Genomic DNA, 20,922 nt, shown 5'->3' with positions numbered 1-20,922 from the left:
AGAAGGGAGTTACCAGAATGACCTTACGGGAGTCCTTTTTAAATTTTTAGAATGATCCTAGATATTAGTAGAATGGATGAAAAAGTATATTGGAATATTCCTGTCCAAGGAAAATAAAAAGCATCTGTCTTCAAGGCCTCCATGCATGGAGACCTGGGGCAAAATTGTGTGAAAATGAATGCTGTGAGTCGAGACAAAAAGATATATTTAGGTGATCTACACAGTTGGATCAAATCCTAGAAGACCGTGTCATTTATGAGGGTCTGTTCTGGTCCTGCACAGCTTGTTTGCCACAAAGTTTTGTTCTGATGTTGTGTTACATGCCTATAGAGTGAGATTGTGCTGAAAAGCTATATCCCAGGTTACCATGGCTAGTCGGCGCAGAGGGTAAGATCTGGTTTCCCCTTGCTTGCTTATGTACCACTGTGGTGCTGAGCATAAACACTAGCAGAGGTTCCAGGGACCACAGATGACTGAGGGAGTTGATAGCATTTATAAGAGCTAACATATCTTTAATTGTATGTGTTTTGGTATGGCTTTTTGTTCCAAAGCCCCTGCACCTTTATTCTCATAAACACTGCTCCCCAACCAAAGCCTGAGGAGTCTGTGGTGACTGACTTTGCTGCTGCAGGAAGGAAGAATGAGTGACTTGAGTTCTGCTAAATATGGTGCCCACACAACAAAACCTTTCATTTCACAGCCCCAAAACTGGAATCTGAGATGCCAGGGTTTGTTGATGCTAGGAGCATAAATATTTCAAATACCACTGAATTTTTCTCATGTAGGGTTTTACATGGGGTATCATGAATGTCACTGATGTCAAAATCCTAATGATTTCCCAGAGAGAAAGGAATAGATTTGGCTAGGAGTTTTTTGAACAAATGCAATGGAGAATTAATTTGTAATATGCCTGAACTAGTTTTGGATGTTGTTTTGTTTAGCAATTAAGTATATCACCAAACTAGTAGCATAGCAGCAAGGGTGGTAATGTCCCCAATGTGTGACAATATTTTTGTTGCAGAATGGAAAGGAAAGAACTTATTTTGCAAAATGATTTCTCAGCCATTGTATAGTTTATATTCAATTTATTGATGATGTTTTTATTCTGTGAGATTCCACAGAAGTTGAATTAAAATAATTTGTCAGTATAAATTTTCTCCACATCTCAAATTTGAGATGAATTATGAAAAGGACAGCATTAGTTATTTGGATGTGTCCATATACAAAAGTAGAGGAGACGTTGTATATCAAAATAGTATGTTGGAAAGAAATTGGAGGGAATAAGTATTTAGACTTCAATAGTATGCATGCTTTTCATACGATGAGGAACCTTGTAAAAAGTCTGTTCATTACAGTTTCACGTTTTACTACAAAACATGTGATCTTTCCTAAGATAAGTCAAAAAATGGCACAGTTGTTAATTGATAAAGGATTCTTCCTTTCTTTTACAGAGACTATTTTTTGTAAAGTATTAAAATCGAGAGTAAACAGTAAATGTGTTAGTTGTACCTGTGACTAACAGGATGAGGGGAATGTTTCAAGAAAACTAAAAAACAATCACTTATACTAGAGGCAGTGCCAATATTAAAAGTAACATAACTAAACATTGGGGAATATTGGAAGGTCATAAAGGGTTATCTGATGTTGGGGTGATGCCTACATTTGTAGTCAAAAAGGCCATTAATATTAAAGGGCTCAGTGTTTGTTATTCTAAAAGTGTATTAGTTCTGGTTTAAGCACTTGGGCTTCAGGCCAGTTATTTTACATTAAGAAGGTTCGTGGTCTGCACTCTTGTGGGAGGAAAGGCTGGACTCTGCCCTTCTGAGCTGGGAATTTCTGGTTAAAGGCTTATAGTGCCTGCATATTTGAACTGTTTCTTACTGAAATTGATACACCTTGTCTGCTGTAGCATAGACTAGATCCAGGCCTGCTGAATCTAGCTTTGTTTGTATGCTTGTTGTTTGTTTGCTTGTTATTTCCCTGAAACACTAATTCCACCTAAAACGTGGCTTTTCAGCGCTTCTGTGGATCCCTAGTGACATCTACATTGCTTACTGCACTTACTTCCTTGCTTCACTTGAAAAAAAGTTACTGTTTGTCGTTTTGCATTTAAGTTACCTGTAACACAGTCGCAGGCTACACACTCAAGTGCGCTAGCCTCCTCTGGGTATTTAAAGTAATTTAAGCTCTGCATTTCTGTTATTTCTGAAAAATAAAAATTCTTGTTTTCCCACCTTTCTGAACTAGTCTAGTCCAGTTTTCAGGCTTTGCTGAATCCAGGACTGTGGTAAAGGTTTCTGTGTTGCCCATATCATACTTGGATAGTTAGGTGATCTCCTTGTTCACTGTGAGAGAGGGAACTCTGAGCAGCCTATCTGTCCCTGTAGGAGTGGTCCCAGCCCAGCAACTTGTAGCTCATTGGCCATTTTGAGCTAATTTCTACCCTTTTTGATCTCCCTGGTATAAAAACCGCTTAGCGCGGTTTTGCGCACCGCGCAGCGCTGTTTAGCTGCAGTTAAATTAATCCAGGCTCCACGAAGTCTGCGCTTCATTTTTTCTCTTGAAACTTGAAACACTTTAACCCAGCACTAGAAAAAAGGTAATTTAAGACCGGCACTTACTAAAACTAGCACTAGCTTACAACTTGCACTTCAGCCCTATACTCAGGAAGTATAAGGCTCTTTACTCATCCAATCAGCAATACAGTCCCAACCATCTATTCAGGCATGTTCAAGGGAAAACTTCAGGTGTGCTCTCCGGTCAAGCTAGTGATTCTGGGCATCCTGAGGCAATGTTACAATTGCCTCATGTACACAGACAACCCCCTCCTCCTCCCAGCCAACACAAACATATGTGAGAGATGCAGCTACACAGCCAAACTGGAGGCTAAGCTCTCTCAACCCACGACTGGATCAACCAGTCACAAGGAGAAGGGCAACACTAGCACCACATTACCAGACTCACATAGACCAGCCATAGCTGCACCAGAAAACAACTCTCAGAAACACGCAAAAAACATACTCGGAGGCTCTAAATAAGAACCTGCCTAAACAACAGAGACCTCCTAAGCATACACCCAAGCAATCCCCACCCCACAACAGAAACCAGGTAACACATACTTCACAACATCAGTGTGCCAATCAAATACAGCCCCTAAGGCTAAATAACACACTAGTAATCGGTGATTCTATCATCAGGCACACAGACGCCCCACTCACTAGACTGAACAAGGAGAAGGTTACCGTAAGCTGCCTGTCAGGTGCCAGAATCCGCCACATAACACATGCACTCAGGTCACTCCACAACAAGTACAAATATGACTCTGTCATTGTACATGGCGTAAATGACCTGAGACGTACCTCCCTGGACTACATGAAAAGAGACATGGAGGAGCTCTCTGACCATGTAGCCCAGGCTGGTATGACTCTGACTCTGAGTAGCATCCTGCCCTCACCCAAAATGATGCCAGCGTATGAAGAAAAAATTATCAGTTTCAACAATTGGTTAAACTACTGGTGTCATTCAAAGGGGATCCAGTACTTGTCAGCCTGGGACGACATGCTTGACAGGCCACATTGCTTTGCCAGAGACCGCTTGCACCTATCACCCCTGGGCTTTCGAATACTGGCCAGGACTCTTGCCGCCCCAATACAGCCTTTTTTAGGCAAGGCTCAAAAGACAAACCCGCCTCCATAAACAACAGTTATAATCAAAAACTGAGGGCAATGCTGCTCAACGCCAGAAGTCTAAACCTCAAAATGCACGCACTCAAGGCTCCTTAGTATGGAAGAAATCGACGTATGTGCAGTGACAGAAACCTGGTTCAAGGCTCCAAAGAGCACCCCAGCACTACCAGGCTATAACTTCTACCATACCTTTAGGTCCAAAAACCAGGACCCGAACACAAAAGGAGGGGGTGTGTCGATATTCATCAAGAACACCCACACCTCCAGGTTAGTAGCACAGCACACGGAATCTGAGACCATCCAAGTGCAATTGACAGCGGGTAAATTGACTGTTCAATTTATAGCTTGCTACAGATCTCCCACCTTGTTTCTGGACCCTTCACGCAGCATTCCTGAGAACATTAGAAAGTATGAAGATTCTACCCAACACCATGCTACTGGGTGACTTCAACTATCCAAACATTGACGCGGAATCTGAGACCATCCAAGTGCAATTGACAGCAGGTAAATTGACTGTTCAATTTATAGCTTGCTACAGATCTCCCACCTTGTCTCAGGACCCCTCACGCAGCATTCCTGAGAACATTAGAAAGTATGAAGATTCTACCCAACACCATGCTACTGGGTGACTTCAACTATCCAAACATTGACTGGGAAAACTACTCAAGCTCAAACGCCCTAGCCCAATGCTTCCTTGAGTTTATAAACTCAAATGCCCTTGAACAGCTGGTCACCACTCCCACAAGAGGTGACAACATACTGGACCTGGTTATCACCAACATGGGGAACCTATGTTCCACACCTGAGGTAAACTCGTCATTGGTAAGATCAGATCACAAACTAATCACACTGGATATCCACCCCCCCCCCCAGTCAAGGAAATCAAGGTAAAAAACTTCTCTAAAGCCAACTTCACACTCCTGAAGACCGAGGTGGGAAGTTTCAAAGCTCCTAATCAAATAGAAAATGATTACCCATTGGCAGAATCCTTTACAAGTGCATTCTATGAACACCTTCAAGAATGCATGGACCGAGCCATCCCAAGTAAAACCAAGACCAACTCCTCAAAAAAGAGGAAGCCAGTCTGGTGGACCCCGGCCATAAATAAACTTTACAACAGAAGGAGAAAACTCCTGCAAGATAGAACAAAATCCCAAAATAAGAAGGCATATCTGATTAACATCAGTAAAAAACTGCACTCCCTCATTAAATCATCCAAGGCCAACTTCGAAAGAAAAATAGCCAATATCTCTAAGGATAACCACAAGGCCTTCTTTAACTTTGTCAAGAGTCTAGGGGCAAACTCTCAGATATGCTCTGAGCTAGTGCATAATGGCCATAAATACACTGAACCAACCGACATTGCCAACATCCTGGCTGACAAGTTCAGTGTAAACTTCACCCCCCCCCTCCACCAAAGGGGCTAGCACCCATCCCAGAAGAATGCGGTGCTCCAGATATCTCAGACACACAAGTAAAGACAGCTCTTGCAAAGGCCAAAAACACAGCATCAATGGAACCAGATGCTATCCCAGATTGTGTCTTACACGAGCTTCAAAATGAACTAACCCCCCCCCCATCTCAAATCACTATTCAAACTCAGCCTCTCTACAGGCTATGTACCCAAAGAATGGCGTACAGTAACAGTCATACCACTCCACAAAGGTGGTGCCACAACTGACCCTGGGAACTATTGCCCTATAAGCTTGACTAGCTTGGTCTGCAAAGCCATGGAACGCATTATCATGGAGCTCATTAACAGGGACATTGGGAACCTCCAGACACTGGACCCCACCCAGTTCAGCTTTGTTAAAGGCAGATCTTGCCTCCTGAACTTAGTTGACTTCTTTGAAACAGTCACCAAGGCCATAGATGAAGGTAAGGTGGTCCACACAGCATATCTGGACCTCGCTAAGGCGTTCAACACCATCCCACACTCAGGAATCATAGACAAACTCACCAGCTTAAATATTAACCCCTATTTCACGAGATGGGTTGCCAATTGGCTCTCAGACAGAACCCACATGGTAAGAGTGGCAGGCGCCATGTCTGACTCTAAACCAGTCAATAGCGGAGTCCCACAGGGCTCAGTCCTGGGGCCCCTCCTGTTCGGTATATATTTCTCCAAAGTACAGGCAAAGGCGGAGGGACTGTGGCTAACCAAGTTTGCAGATGACTGTAAACTGGGTGCAATAATTGACTCTCCAGCTGACACAGACATCCTGCAAAAGGGTCTCACAGAGACAAACACCTGGTGTCAAAGTCACGGCCTCAAGCTAAATGCCGAAAAATGCATAGTAATCCCATTTGGGAAAAACAAAGTAACTACAGACTACCACATAGATGGGAATCCACTAAATACATAAGAAGTAATTAGGGACCTGGGTACCCAAGTAGATAGCATGCTCTCCTTTGATAACCACATAGCCAAAACGGTCAGGAAATAATTCTATGTGGCACACCTGATCACAAAGGGTTTCTCATCCAGATCCAAGGAGGTGATTGTGCCCCTTTACTCCTCAATCATTAGGCCCATAATAGAGTACAATGCCCCATTTGGGATGTACCTCACTAGACACCTGCAACAACTAGAAAGACCACAGAAGTACTTCACTAAGAGGGTTAAGGGCCTTAAACAATTACCCTATGAAGCACGACTAAAAAAGCTCCAGCTCTTCTCAGTCGCTTACCGTCTGCTCAGAGGTGACCTATGCCTGACCTATAGGGCCATGTCAAACCCTGAACTAATGGACATGCTTCACCTCAAAAAAACAAGATCCCTCAGAATCACTCGTTCTAGCAACTTGAACCTATGTACAACAATAAACAGGACATGCTGGAGGGATAGATTCCTGTCCCAGCGACTCCCCTCACTCTGGAATAGAATCCCAATCCATATTCGACAGAGCTCCTCTCTGACCCTTTTCAAGAGAAATCTTGATGAGTGGATGGGTAATCGTAAGTTCTACCCTGGGATCACTTCAGGAGCCCTGTTGACAGAGGCCTAGGTTACTAATCTAATGGGGAGGCGAAAGCCATCACTTTGTGGCTAGGCTTATAAATGCCCATGGGCAGATAGCCTAGTACTTACCTATGAACCTATGAACCTAAAAATATTTTGGAAAGATACTCTGAGGTTTCAATGACTGACTCAATGAATGAGAGTGATAAAACTTGGGGAGTACACCCTTGCTTTAGGCGCAGACAATACAACTATATTACCAGTAGCCCCTATGTTAATAATCTTTACTTACAGCATGACTGATGTAAATGAAGGAAGATTTACCAGTGAGAGTGTGAAAATTGTTTACCACACTCAGTGTCTGACATGCACTTCCTTTTATGCAGGAAAAACTATTAGAAAACTAAAGGATAGTATTTCTGAGCATGACAGAGCCATAAAAAAGTGGTATATCAATAAAACATGTGCTAAACATAGTAAAAATGTTTCACTTTTAAAAGTTTTTGGGGGGAAGGTAGGGGCACTTTTGAGGGGAGGTGATGTTGAAGCTGCATTCGATAGATATGAATTAGTTTGGCAGTTTAAATTTTATGCCTTTAAATTATCAGGATCATGTGACAGTATCAACATGGTTTTTTTTTTAATTAAAACTATTGCTGTATTAAAATATGACTAGTTAAAGGATGTCATGTGACATGTAATTTTAAGCATTGTTCAGTTTTTTGGTAATGGCAATTAGCTTCTGAAGAAGTCATAGTATATGTTTGGAAAGAATGAAAAGGCTTACATTTTCAATGTTTTTCATGTTATTAAAACCAGTAGAACAGAACACCAGCATACATTGTGTTTTTTGGAATTATGTTTAAGTTTTTCATGCTTGACGTATTTGAACAGTGTTTTACTGAAGGACGTTCCTGGTGCTAATGCAAAAAAATTCTAGGAGACCATTTGCTCATCTTTCTTTTCTGAACCTGTTTGTGATAGTGCCCATGTTTAAAATGTTGTCACTTCATAACTTGTTAATCCTTATTCTCCATTTTAGTTTTCTAGTGACTGTAGATTTAAAAGATGCACAGTTATTTAGGTACAGACTTTAGGCTTTTCTTAAGGTTTTCTGTGTGTGGATCAAATTACCAGTTCTCTATACCTGTTGGTCTATATACTACTCCAAGGGTAGTCACAAAGTTTCTAGCACCAGTGACAGCCTACTGCAGACTGCAAGGTATTCACATTTTTCCTTTTTTCCTTATTTAGATGACTTGCTTATTTTTGTAGAATCTTTTTCAAAGTGTCAGCAATCTCTCACTTGGGTAAGGGATCTCTCCTTTACAGGCCAGGAATCCAAGAACATACAGAAGTCTGCCTGACTCCATCCCACTGGGTTATTTTCCTTAAGTGTCTCCTGAACGGTCTATATTAGAACATTGAAGTTTCAAAACTTCGAATGTTCTAATATCGAACCCTATTCAGCGAAAGCTGAAAACATCAAACATACAGAACAGCAAATTTTTTCCTACTTCTTGTCTTGTGTTCTTAACTGGACTAATGTCTATATTTAAATGCTATGTTTTTTAACTGTATAATGCAAATAATACTTAATGTGGAGCTTTTCACCCCAAGCCTCTGCTAAAAATGGACCTGTGTCCAGTCGGACTCTCCCGGTCAACAAATGTAAATAAATAAATAATAAATCAATAATAAATAATAGACACCCATTCCTTTTACTGTTGCTAGTCCATTATCACCAAACTACCCCCTTTATTCTCAGTCATAATTCTCAATGATTTGTCTTTTGCTAACACTTAAGGCAGTCCTTTAATCATGCTTTAAATGTGACCTTTTGTTTTTATTGTAAAACATAAAATAATCAGAAAATTCAATTTCACATAATGTATAGAAAAATAACAGTAAAATCACCATCAGGATTAAAGAAACTTGTCTTTTTCAACTTACGTTCATTGTAAACACCTCTCATTTGTGAAGGTACACCATTAGATTTGAGTTTCTGGTGAGCATTTTTGAAATTGACGTGTTTCTGAAAGCGTCACATTTTCAGCAGTAACACAAGACAACCTGTAGTTAAACCATGAATCTCATTTTCTGATAGTTCTTTATTGCATAGAATAATGATTTTGAAAGTACCTCTGTGTAGCTTAAAGTTACTAGATACCAGATATTGTTTTCCATCGTTTAAAATCTTTGGTTGCTTTGATTCCATCACCTTCCATTGCAAGCTGTCGGTGAACAAACCATATAATTCTTCCATCTCTTTCCCTCATCAAGCATTTCCTGTCCATTAGTGAAATGTTATACCCCTGACTTGTTTGCAACCTCTCCCCACTGTTCCATTTTTGATGGAAACAGTGATCGGCTCTTTCACAGGTTTGAGCTACTTCTTTTGGCAAGGTGCTGTTTTCTTCCTTACCAATAATTTTTATTTTATCTGTCTTTAATTAGGATCTGTGATATATATGCAAAAAAATCTATCTATATAGCTATATCTATCTATCTACTATATAAAATATATATGTGTGTGTGTGTGTGTGTGTATATATATATATATATATATATATATATATATATATATATATATATATATATATATATATCACTCGATAGATAATAGATATAGCTATAAATACATATAGATAGATATACATATATAATATATAGTAATATGCAGCAGAGTCTACTGAAGGCAGCAGTAGACTGTAAAAACAATCTTTGTATCATAACCAGTATTCACAAAACAGCATGCAAGGAGCAGTGGCTATCCCATGTTGCACTGGGGTGACAGGGTGATAGAAATGCTGTTAAATGCATTACCTAGATACCAGTACAAAGGGGACCTACAAATGCCACTAAGTGCACTATACAGATAGCACTGTAAGGCTCAAACAGGTGTGTCACAGCAGACCATGGCTGGGCAGAGATGCAGGCACAATGTGTGGAATTCCATAGGAAGCTTGTTGATGATGTATCACATAGCACCAATATTTTGGCACATAGGACTGCACACAAATGACTGACATGCAGCTAAGAGCAGGAGGCCAGAAGAACCAACCACATGTTGTGGCAATGATTTTAGCCACACTTCCCCATCCATATTAATACAATGAAGTGTGCTGGTACATTTGCATGTGCAATAAATCTTGTACAATCAAACAAATTTGTAGATTTTGCCTTGGCAACACATTTACTAGCGACATAAACATAAACCCCATACAGTAGGGCAGGGAAATGAACCACTATCTCTGGCTGGTATATATCATCACAGTCTTCATATGGTGGCATTTTTCCCCAGTCTTATTATAGCCATTGATTTTTACATAACTAATATGTCAACCTTGCTTATTTTTGCTTATTATTATAGTGTTATATGTCATTCTTGGTCTGCCCAACCCATGTTCATCCTGGTACCACAGTGTCACTATAAGGAACAAATACTGCCATGTTGGACTAGTTGTATGTATAGCTTTGCAGTGTTTCATGGCTATAAATATAGCCCATTACCAGAAGCTTCAATATTTCAGCTGTCAAATACACCTTTAGGGTGGTATTCATAGTCATTGAGCAGATGCATTAAGGCTATCTGCACTATAAATCAATAAGCACAGCTAAGCTGCAATTCATACAGGCCACTTACACAGATGCATGATGACTTCAAAAGAGCATAAACAAATGAACTCACAATCAGATGTAAATTAGGAATGATAAAACTCAGCATATGCTAATGAATCATCATATCACCCATTTGTGATTTATAGTGACATTTTCTCGCCTGTCCACACTGTCCGCAGATATGATATGTAAAGATGAGTTTCTCTAACCCGATTTATTTTGCAATCCATGAAAAGAGCTGTCGCTCCCTGCTAGCCTTGCTATTTCCAGGTGTAAGCAACTTGTCTTGGCTGAGCCAAAACTGCTTACACACAGCAGTGCTTGTAGGCCAAGAAGACAGAGATATAGGCAGACGATAACTCACTATAACTCTGATAATTAGAAGATACTTGACAAGTTTAGCATGGACAGGGACATTATAAGGAACTTATTGAGTATATGACCCCCATAGGGGTACTGGAGGACTGCATGGGCTTCCTGTCACTCTGGACACTAAAGTATGTATAGACATCACTATACTTTTCACAGAGACCTTCCAAAGGCACACTGGCAACATATTTGGGATATTACAGGCTTCTTTCTTAAAGATACTGCAGCACTTCCTGGATATACTCTTGGCATGTGTGGATTAGTAAATCTACTAGTGTCACCTCAGGACCACGCCAGGACTAAGCTTGCTTTTTATGGGGCAGCACATTTCTCTGAGGTACTAAGTGTAACATATTGCACCCATGTCGTGATTATGGCCCCTTCTGGTCCATGGTAGGGAATTGGTACTACAATAAGAAGGGCTATCATTTCATCAACTGCCAGGTAATGTGTGATGGATAGGGGTGCATCTCCAATGTCTCTTCCCATCAAGATGGCAGTGCACATGATTCCCATATCTGGCACACTAGCTCTACCACCTCTTCCTGCATGATAGGATGTCCAGTGGTCATCTTGTTGGTAATTTATGTATTTATTTATTTTGTTTGTTTTTTACTTTTTCTATTGTATTTAAGTAGTTATTTATGGTAAAATGTATTGCTGAATAATGAATCACTTTTCCTTTGGTTTGCTCCTCTCTCTTTTTCCCTCCTTCTCTCTCTCTTCGTTTTGTCTTTCAAGTGAAACCAGATATCCACTGGAGCTATATCACACCTTTGAGAAATCCAATAACATATCCCTAAGGTTTATTGTCATTGAGAGGATCTTCAGCCTCTTGAAGAGCCATTTCAGGTGCCTGGATGAGTCTGCGGGTGCCTTTCAGTTTGGCTCAGTTAGTGTATGTAGGATGTTTACTGCATGTCGCATTATTCTGCACACCATGCTCATGCACTGGCCTGGTGATGAAGTGACCCATGCTGTCACTGCAGCTTCTGGTTCCACTCCAAATATGAGTAATAATGATCAGCCAGCAGCAGACGTAAGGGACACCATGTGGCAGGCTTGTGCACAGCATATGGCTGGGCAAGTAAAGAAGTGATATCTAGTCCAGAACTATGGCCCATGACATTCAGGCTAGTGTTTCCTTTACTGTGAAAAACACACAGAGTATAATTGATGCATGCAGTGATATCTGTGTGCTTTGCTGTATGTTGCATGGTCTGCTGTCACTGTTTATCTGACAGTCTTTCTCAAGTTTAAATGATTATTATTATTTTTTTTATTTCAGAACTCATTATTGTTTGTAAAAGTCATGCCTGAGTGCTCACTGACTCTTGTTCAATGATTTTGTGAGGCATCATATAAATAATCATAACTGCTTTGCACAATACATTCTGCTGATTAGTTTACCTAAGTGTGCATGCACTGAATGCACTCATATGGTATAATTAGTAAACAATTTTAATTCTGTATTGAACATGAGTTCATACTTTGCAGTTGAATGAAAATATATCATGTTGTTTTGTTCTGTTTTTTTGAATGAAAATATATCATATTTTTATATTGTGCAATTTCTTCTCAGATTAAGGATTGAGAATGTTTCACATTGTTTTTTTTTTATATATTATACACTTTCTTCAAAGATTAAGGTATGTTGCTTGCTGAGGTACTGCAAATCAAATTATTTTATTTTGTCATACACAAAAATTTGTTACTTCAGAGAAAATATTATCATTTGTGCAGTGGTGAGTGTGAAATGGCAGCATTTTTTATTTACATGGCAGGATACTCACTTTAATCTTTAATTTTCTAATCAGTGTTTCTTTGAAAACTTGTGTATGATTCCCCTTTGAGTTAAACATTTACTTGTGATTCTAAAGAGCAAATTAAAAGTAACAGAATTGTCACAGTTGATTGACAGTAGTTCAAGTTCAAATTAGTCATGCACTTCTCCTAAACATAGGCAACGTGATAGTGCAAGTGATTTTGAAGAGGACCTCTCATGAGACATGGACGGTGAGTAGGTCAGATGTCATGACCTACCTAATGCAGGTGATTCTGAAGACTCTGATCTGACAGTGCTACAGCAACACGATAAGGACCTCAAATGAGAGGTTCTATTACGTGCAGATGAATGCTCATGTGGCTTGCATGATATCTATTGTGCTTGTTTCCCTGCCTAATTACAGTACTTTCTTGAGAACCACTTGTATTCTCATGTGCTCTGCCCCACATGTCTGGATAGTACCCTGCCCTCTTCCCCTTCCAAAATTGACTTCTGCTTAAGTCTGGTAAGTCCCATCTAGTGTACAAATGGAGGCAGCCAAAGATGATTGGTGTGCCACCATACTATGCTTCAGTTTGATCATGGCATTGTCCCATTATCCAAAATATAAGCACAAATTCCAGACTGCCTAGAGATTAGCAGTCTCCAGAAAATAATTTCCATATGATCCTTTTCTCCACAACTGCAAAACAGAAGCACTAATCTCAAGATGACTATTGAGAGGCAGAATGAAGGCTCACAAATAATTGGTGGTCATTGTCTAGATGTTGCAGTCAAGATGGAAAAAAAATGGGTTAATATCCTAAGAGTTGCAATCTGCAGTAAGCAGTTAGACATGAAAGTGGAGGTAACTCAAGCATTAGCAACCTAAAGGGAGAAACACTAATTTTAAAAGAGCATGATATATTGGACGTGGATCTGAATTTAGTATTCTGGCTCTATGGAATACAGTAAAATGGCCATCAAATTTAAATAGCTGAAGGAGAATGGCATCACAGAAATGATAATTTTGTGCTTACTGGCAATAGCCAATGAAAGATAAGAGGGAAGGAAATATGTCATATTAATATGGTAATATTCAACTATTTCACAGAAATCCATGTCCACTTACACATTTTATAAACAAATTAGGCACTTGTATGTTTATCTTTATGAATCGCAGTAATACATCTACATGTACAGCCACCTATGGACGCAACTTGCTCTTGGCTGCTCATGAACATGTGAACACATAACATAAAATGGCAGACTCTGCAGCACTCCTAAGCAGTCCTCAACATGCTACAGGAATGTGTGGTATCTATTGTTAATGCCTTATAAGTAATCTTGAATGCAATTAATCTGTTTTCCATCTTATGTCTTGTACATTACTTGAATGTAATTCATTTGTATTTTCCATCTTTTTTTATAACTGTAATTTACACAAATGCATCTTTTACCTGTGTAACTGGAGCTTTTTTCCTTGGGCCTCTGCTGAAAAAGGGCTATTGCCCAGTCGGACTAACATTCACAAATGTCAAATAAAATAAATAATAAATAAATGGTCATGCTGAAATATGCTGAAATCTGAATACATTCAGAAAAAAACAAAAACAAATGAGAGTCAAATATGCTACAGTTTGCACAATCACAAGGTGAAATCTCTGCCCCATCGAACATCATCTGGCATACCTTCTCACCTCAAACTGCTCAATAGTTAATAAAAGTTGGTCATCACAGGCAAGAAAATATGTATTTCTGCACCCCTACACATAAGAAAACATTACTGCTGCTACAATGAAGGAATAAATGACATTCAGATGTAATAATTCCAATAATTCCAAAAAGATAGCTAAGACAAGGAACAGCAACAAGAAGAAATATAAATAATAAAAAATAAGAATGATTATTGTATACTGTTGTTTATGCACCATATAAATGAAAAGAGAATATGTTCCTTTAAAAATGTATGTGACAAAGCATTTTTGATGAAAGCAAACTTGACAGTAATAACAGTACCTGCTCTAATGTCCCTGCTGGTTAACTGGGTTTGGTTAAGATGGTGTCAAATCCCAGAGGTAGTGGTTCTAAACCTGTGAAATACAACCCTGCTTATACAGTCTTCATTCTGGTTCTGACTCTTCTAAGCATGAAGCACCTGTAAAGGCATGGAGCCACAGACCAAACTGGTCTGATAAGGAGACCAGAATCAAGGCCTGCCTTCTCAGGGAGTCATATCTGGTAAAGACTGTGGGATATACTAGAGGTTCATATTGGAAAAAGATCAATATCTTGGCAGGAATCGGGTGATCACCTGGAAACCTTGACAGGGATTACTGACTCTAGGCAGCAGTGTTGTCACAGGTTGAAAGACATACAGAAGAGTAGGCCAGACCAGCTGGCAAGAAGCGAGAAGGACAGAGTTCTATAGTAAGTATATATATATATATATATATATATATATATATATATATATATATATATATAGGTACATGTCACTTCACCTAAAACCCATTTAACCTAAACTCATTTCACTGAGACCAAATCACATAAAGTCCATTTCACCGAAAACTCATGTAAGGCGTGTAAACCCAACCATTACTTAATAGCAAACACTGTCCTACCAAGTAAGCACAAGCACTTCCCATAAAAGATTCATTCCAAAGTCTGCATGAACACTTCTCATACATTTTCAATCAAACATCTGCATATGCACTTTCCATACATTTTGTCTTAACTCAATTAACATTTATAAAATAAAAATACTTTTAAGTAAGAAATTGAATGCTGTTTAAAATGAAGTGTGAATTTATTGTGTGCATTTTTTCTTTTGTCTCCCCCCATTTCTCGTTTTTTTTTTTTTTTTGGTTATTTTAACTATGCATTCCTTGTCCTTTAATATGTATTATCCTTCTCCCCTTTATGTTTATGTTTTTACAGATTTAAAATCCCTTGGCATGACCCAGGCAAGTACCTCCCAGGATAGGGAGTGCTCACACTCTGCCTGTCCAGGGACATCCTTGTGGGGTCAGAGCATTGTCACCTCTCTGGCAGACATCCCAGAACATGACAGCCTTGGAAGCCACACTGAATTGAGGACTTCAAGACTCATTTGAGGATGTGTTGGAAGAGGTAGTTGACAGATGGATTCAGCATGTTGAAGACACTCTGTCTCAGCTGGTGACAACCACCTCACCACAACAGGCCCATAACCCCATCAACAGTGGGGGTCCTTCACTGCTCTACCATCAGGCAGTGGAAACATTTGAGTCTCTGTGGGCTCTGATTATTGCTGGTGTCTCTTCGGCCTTGTTTCCTTTATCCTGTCACCTATACCATCTTACCTGTTTCCAAGCCAATCTACCCTAATATTTGATAACATATGGGATGGTCTGTCCCCCACCAAAAAAATGTTGTCCCTCCTCTCCCCACCTCCTCCATCAAAGCCCTGTTATTGTTTTTCTTTTTGTTCCTATCCTTACTGTGTCTACCCTTTTTCAATAATTTATATCTCCCCCTTTATATTCTTTAGTGAAGTCATCACGGTGTCCATATATGGTATCCCCTCATATAAAATATATGAATCACCTTTATTTTTTTAAAGATATTAATAATAACAAATTCACAGTCCATCCTGCAAGTATTATGTTTCAATAAAAACATGCCACTTTGCACTTTTGATAAGGTGGGAGTCCAAGGCATCCCTCTTAAAAAAATAAATTTGAAAACGAAATGCACACAAACACACACACACACACACACACACACACACACACACACACACACACACACACACACACACACACACACACACACTCACTACACAGCATCTCCACTTATGTTGAGGTGGCTAAGAAGTCACTCCCTAAGCCTCCCAGAATTAGAACTAAGAAATCTCATCCAGCAGGCCTTAGCTTTACATCAACAACACGTTCATCACCAACCACAGCATATTCCTCAGGGAATCATGAGGGTGCATGCCACAGACACTTAAGGTCTGTAATGTTTGCATGTTCATTGGAAATGTTTTGGTAATTGATGATTCTGTTGTGGTCCACAATGAGACTACAGTTATGGGGATGGATGAAAAAGAGTAAAAATGTATGACCTTCCAGTATTCCCCAATGTTTAGTTATGTTACTTTTAATATTGACACTGCCTCTAGTATAACTGATTGTTTTTTAGTTTTCTTGAAACATTCCCCTCACCCTGTTAGTCACAGGTACAACAAAGACATTTACTGTTTACTCTCTCTTTTAATACTTTACAAAAAAAATCTCTATTAAAGAAAGGAAGAAAAGAACAATCCTTTATCAATTGACAACTGCGCCATTTTGTGGCTTTTCTTAAGAAAAATGTGAAACTATAATAAACTGACTTTTTACAATGTTCCTCATTGTATGAAAAGCATGCATACTATTGAAGTCTAAATACTTATTCACTCCAATTTCTTTCCAACATACATATTTTGGTATACAAAGTCTCCTCTTTACTTATGTATATAGACGGGTCTACTTTGAAAGACCGAACGTGCATTTCACCGACACCCACTATCACGAGACTAAATGTGCGAAATATCTCTTTACCGACAGTTGATATCAGCGAATTTCACATGGCCGACACAAATACTACACTATTAGCACTTGTTAATATAGTTTGTTAAATAAATGTATAAATAGGGATATCCCTTTATGAATTCACGTAAAGAAACACGTAATGATGGCGGAAATTTCGGAAATTGGACCAGGGATTCTGGGAAATATTTACCAACCGATATTATCACAAAGAAATAAAAAAATGTTACTAGTTGAAGGCTACTTGTACCATTTAGAAAGGAATCGAAGAGATAGACGTTATTGGGGATGTAAGGACAAGACATTCTTAAATGTAAAGGAAGAGCTGTTACTGTTTTAGTAACAGAAGGTGAGCAACTTTTGAAATCTGTCCCACACCAGCATTCTGCAGATCCCGCAGAAATAGAACGTTATAGTCTGTGTAGTAATATCAAACTTAGAGCTAAGTACAGTAGGGATAACCCATGTTCGATAGTTGATGTGGCAATGGCATCAACATCACTTGAAGCTGTACAAGTTATACCAACTAGAAAGGCTCTCTTACAAACTATTGGTAGGGTACGAAGGAAACAAAATATACCCGAACGCTGCCATGACATAACTTTAATGACTATTAGTTGCACTGACTACCCTTTAAAGTCAGGAAGTTTTATTTCTAAACGTATGTGTGATAAAACAACTGATAGTGTAGTATATACGTTTAGTACAGTGACTAATTTACAAGATATGAGTACTGCTTCTATTTGGCTAATGGATGGGACTTATTTTAGTAAAGGAGTGACTTGTCGACAACTGTACAGCATTCATGGACTAGTGAAATGCGGTTCTTACAATAAAGCTGTACCCTTGGTTTACGCCTTCATGAGTAAAAAATCTGTTAAGTGTTACAATTTTCTTTGGCACTGTATATTCTATTTACTAAGTACAAATGGTCTGGAAGTTAATGTGCAGTTTATCTTGTGTGACTTTGAAGTTGCTGCACTGAAGAGTATCAGACTCAATGTTACAGGAGCTAAGAGCAAAGGTTGTCTGTTCCATTTTGGTCAAAACATTTGGCGTAAGGTGCAGAGTCTGGGATTAGCATCAATGTATAACACAAATTTGTCATTTCAATTGTCTGTAAAGTCTCCGGTAGCATTAGCATTTGTACATGAATCTGAAGTAGTGAAAACATTTGAAGAACTAAAAGTAAATTTCCCAGTTGAAGGACGAGAGTTGCTAAAATATTTTTCTGATTGGTATATTCATGGAAGACTACGTAAATTTACAACTAGAATGTCTAGTGCAATTAGATTTCCTCCTTTATTTCCCATTCAGTTTTGGAACATTTCTGAGCTTAATGAGCTACATTTGCCACGGACACAGAATTCAGTTGAAGCATGGCATAGGCGTTTAAAATGTGTCATAGGATATCGAGAAATTGATTTGAATTCACTTATGCATTCCTTGTGTGGAGAGCAAGACAGGGTAGATGAACTACGGGTACGTATGGCAACTGGTTGTCCTCCGTCCCCTAAAAAACGGAAGCTAATCAAGAGGCATGAACGATTTCTTACTGTATTAAACAATAGAAAAGAATACAGTGCCATTGAATTTGTAAATAGTATAGCGAGACTGTTGAAAGTTTAATTTCTATATTATTGCCAGAATGTATATGATGAACTTTATGGCAATTCCTTAAGAGCAAGCATAAATAAACGGCCTGGAAGAACATCTTGTATGTTTGCAACCATTTATTTATGAATATATAATCGTTTTGTCACAATTATAGCACAGTAGTGCAGGATATTATTTTATATTTCAAAGCCATCACTGCAAACTAAGTGGAACTGTTTATGTAAGAGAGGCACTAAGTGGAACCGTTTATGTAAGAGAGTAAATTTATGTTACGATGAATATGCAGATGTTCGTTTTATTTCTACATCTAATATGTTTGAGTTGACCTTTGGAAAATATATATTGGAAGACGAAGACTTTCTGTTGTTTTTTCAAGCCACTATGATGTTAGTTTGAATAACGGATTACTGTTGTTAAGGCGCACTAATTTAAACAATGTCGGTGAAGTGCACGTCGAGTTAAACAGTAGTCGGTCAACTTATTTGTCGGAGATTTGGGGTCGGTAAAGTCTGTGTCGGTGAAATGCACATTCGGTCTTTCAAAGTAGACCCATATAGACACAGCCAAATAATTAATGCTGTCCTTTTCATAATTCATCTCAAATTTGAGATCTAGAGAAATTTAATAGTGACAAATTATTTTAATTCAACTTCTGTGGAATCCCACAGAATAAAAACATCATCAATAAATTGAATATAAACCACACAATGGTTGAGAAATCATTTTCCAAAATAAGTTCTTTTCATTCCACTCTGCAACAAAAATATTGCCACACATGGGAGCCATTACCACCCTTGCTGCTATGTCACTAGTTTGCTGATATACTTAATTGCCAAACAAAAAAAAAATGTCCAAAACTAGTCCAGGCACAGTACAAATTAAATCTCCACCACATTTGTTTAAAAAACATCTAGCCAAATCTATTCTTCTCTGTGGGAATCATTGTGTACAGTGAAACTACATCCAGACTGATCAACAAGGCATTTTTTTCCACACCACTGACATCCTTTCTACATTCTATAAAATCAAAAAAAATCCTTCCCTTACTGTGTATTGCTCTTAAATACTGGTTGTTAAAAAAATTCAGTCGTAGTTGCCAGTGGTTCAGTCCTGCACATTTTACCTGCCACAATGGACCTGAAGGGCAGGTAAGTAAAATATTTGTGAATCTTTGGAATACCATCTATAACTAGCAATCTAGGATTTTTTTAGTAAGAAAATTCAACATTTTGTTATTTAAAAGACCTTCATAGACCAAGTCAGTAAGCACAGTATCAATAGATTTGTATTGATTTCTAGCAATATTCGTTTTTACTTTTTGGCAAGGCTTGTCATCATTTAACTTATTAGACACACGTTCCTTGTACTGTTGCTATTCCATTATCACCAAATTACCCCCTTTATTCTCGGTCATAATGATTTGTCTTGTGTTAACACTGTTAAAGCAGTCCTTTCATCATGCTTTAAATGTGACCTTTTGTTTTTATTGTAAAACTTAAAATAACCATAACATTCATGTTCACGTAATGCATAGAAAAATAACAGTAAAATCACCATCAGGATTAAAGAAACTTGTCTTTTTCAACTTATTTTCATTGCATAACACCTTTGTTTCTGAAAGTGTCACATTTTCAGCAGTAACATAAGTCAACCTGTAGTTAAGCCATCATCATCATCATCTTCTTTCGGCTGTTAACATTAGGGGTCGCCACAGCGGATCTTCAGTTTCCATTTCTTCCTGTCCTTTGTATCATGCTCTTTCACACCAACTGCCTGCATGTCCTCTCTCACCACATCCATAAACCTTAACTTAGGCCTTCCTCTTTTCCCTCTTACCTGGCAGCTCCATCCTTAGCATCCTTTTCCCAATATACCTCGCATCCCTCCTCAGCACATGTCCAAACCAGCACAATCTCACCTCTCTTGCTTTGTCTCCAAACTGTCCAACCTGAGCTGACTCTCTAATATACTGATTTCTAATCCTGTCCATCCTAGTCACACCCAGTGCAAATCTTAACATCTTTAACTCTGCCACATCCAGCTCTGTCTCCTGCCTTTTCGTCAATGCCACTGTCTCCAACCCATATAACATAGCTGGTCTCATTACCCTCTTGTAGACCTTCCCTTTCACTCTTACTGGTACCCGTCTGTCACAAATCACTCCTGACACTCTTCTCCACCCATTTCACCCTGCCTGTACTCTCTTCTTTACCTCTCTTCCACACTCACCATTACTCTGAACTGTTGATCCCAAGTACTTAAACTCATCCACCTTTACCAACTCCACTCCCTGCATCTTCACCATCCCTTTACCCTCCCTCACACTCA

Source organism: Protopterus annectens, chromosome 10.part0 (assembly GCF_019279795.1).
Source record: "Protopterus annectens isolate FY-2018-M chromosome 10.part0, PAN1.0, whole genome shotgun sequence".
Lineage (NCBI taxonomy): Eukaryota > Metazoa > Chordata > Ceratodontiformes > Protopteridae > Protopterus > Protopterus annectens.
The sequence above is the reverse complement of the archived record's forward strand: the minus strand, read 5'-3'. Positions refer to the sequence as shown.